The sequence below is a fragment of the Xyrauchen texanus genome, chromosome 33 (genome assembly GCF_025860055.1).
Source record: "Xyrauchen texanus isolate HMW12.3.18 chromosome 33, RBS_HiC_50CHRs, whole genome shotgun sequence".
NCBI classification, from domain to species: Eukaryota; Metazoa; Chordata; class Actinopteri; order Cypriniformes; family Catostomidae; genus Xyrauchen; species Xyrauchen texanus.
The window spans coordinates 40,539,621-40,542,120 of NC_068308.1; the positions used below are offsets into that span (position 1 = coordinate 40,539,621).

Below are 2,500 nucleotides of genomic sequence, written 5' to 3' on the forward strand. Positions count from 1 at the left end.
CAGACCACACACACACAAACACTCTCAGAGCACACACACACAAACACACACACTCTCAGACCACACACACACACACACACAAACACACACACTCTCAGACCACACACACACACACACACACACACTCACTCAAACACTCAATCACACACACACACACACACTCACTCAAACACTCAATCACACACTCAAACACTCTCAGACCACACACACACACACACACACACACACACACACACACACACACACACACACACACACATTGTGTATTCGAGCAGTTTCCTCATTGCAGGTGAGCAGTGGTCAGTGGATTGTTTGGCTGAAAGTTAGTTTTGAATTGACACAGAAACTGATTGTTTACATCAACATCTAAAACTGTGTGATAGAAATCTAATTATATTCAGTCTCTTGTTTCTGGTGAATTCTGCTGACAGCGGCGAGGACTGCAGAGAGATCGGCTTTATCTCCAAACTCTTTCTCCTGGTGCTCCAACAGAATGCCCTACACACACACACACACACACACACACACACACACACCGCAGAGACAGATGATATTCAGTCACACGTCATCACCCGGATTCAGTCTTTAAACTTTACTAGTATTCCTCAGTGGACTTTCTGATGTAACTCAGATGCATTACCTGATTCTCTGGGCCAATCACATACAGGCCTCCTAGAATAAAGCCCTCCCCCTTCCTGTTGCCATGGTAACCTTTCCTCCACACCTGCAGGAGGTTCCTCCACACCCCAAACCGAGCCATTCCCAAACTCGCCATTTTCCTCTGACTCGAACCATAGAAACGTTTCTGTAACATATGAAAATCTATAATGTCTCTCATATCTGTATATCCTCCTATTTAATTTATACCGACTGATCTCAGTTCAGGAGACTCTGTGCCAAAACAACATGGCGCTGATCACAGCGGAGTTTGTGTTTGGGAGAAATGCCAACAAAACTTTTTACACTGAAACCTGTTTAAGTCAAAAGATTAGAGTCTCTAGTTTCATCCGATGCACCATTTTAAACATTTGAGGGATTTATCTCATGCCATAAACACAACAACCGTTAAAATATCCTATATATACTGTACATCACATTGAGAATTAAACTGATGAATGTGTCTTTCAGAGGCTTTATATGGAGTTATGAACATAAGATTCAAACTGTTCTGAGACCAGTGCAGACAGACAGCACACTGCAGGTTAAGTCATGCACTAAATAGGGAGCAAGGGAGCATCCTATAGCTCTCTATAACTGTTCTGAGACCAGTGCAGACAGACAGCACACTGGAGGTTAAGTCATGCACTAAATAGGGAGCAAGGGAGCATCCTATAGCTCTCCTATAACTGTTCTGAGACCAGTGCAGACAGACAGCACACTGGAGGTTAAGTCGTGCACTAAATAGGGAGCAAGGGAGCATCCTATAACTCTCCTATAACTGTTCTGAGACCAGTGCAGACAGACAGCACACTGGAGGTTAAGTCGTGCACTAAATAGGGCGCAAGGGAGCATCCTATAACTCTCCTATAACTGTTCTGAGACCAGTGCAGACAGACAGCACACTGGAGGTTAAGTCGTGCACTAAATAGGGAGCAAGGGAGCATCCTATAGCTCTCCTATAACTGTTCTGAGACCAGTGCAGACAGACAGCACACTGGAGGTTAAGTCATGCACTAAATAGGGAGCAAGGAGCATCCTATAACTCTCTATGCAGTTAAGTGCATATACATAAAAGTTATTGACAACAGATAAAAATAATAAAAAGACAAAAAACGAGACACAGCTTGTCTCTGATTGTATTCACGGAGAGTGAAGCGTTAAAGGGGGCGGGGAGCAGCAGCTCATTTGCATTTAAAGAGACACACACGATATTAGCGTGTTTTTGATTCCACCCCAAGAGGCGTTTATAACATGCCCATAATATGCCCATGGGGTATTATGAGCTGAACCTTCACAGACACATTCTGGGGACACCTGAGACTCATATTACATCTTATAAAAAGGGGCACAATAGCTCTCCTTTAAAGAATAATTAAGAATAAAAATATCTTTGATCTTGTTTTAGAAACAACACAGCAAAAGATATTTGGGTTTTTCAGAGAATGTATTTTTAACATGTTTATTTTGTCTTACTGTACTGACAGAGTTTTTATAGTCAAAACAAGTGTAGAAGTAATCCAAAGTATTTAGATTACATTACTGACCCAGAGTAATCTAACAGAATACAAATTAAATTTTACAGCATGTATTCTGTAATCTACATTTGAAACGAAACCCTCCCAATCCTGCATATATACTGTATATATATATATATATGCATCCTAAATACACACATAATTAAATCATTAAATCACTAGTGGTGAAAAGTTTCCAATTCAGTTTTTTTTCATATTACAAAAAGAACAAAGTTGAAATCTGTTTGTTTTAATAAACAAATCAATGTGAAAGTGTCTGAAGTTCAACAAACACACAAATATATGAGCATTGATGGAGAAGCTGA

At 40.6% G+C, this 2,500-nt stretch overlaps 1 pseudogene; it reads right to left on the minus strand.

Moving 5' to 3' along the window:
* Positions 1 to 15: 15 nt before the first annotated feature.
* LOC127626734 (peroxiredoxin-like 2A) overlaps positions 16 to 2,500 on the minus strand; it is a 5,978-nt pseudogene continuing 3,493 nt past the window's right edge.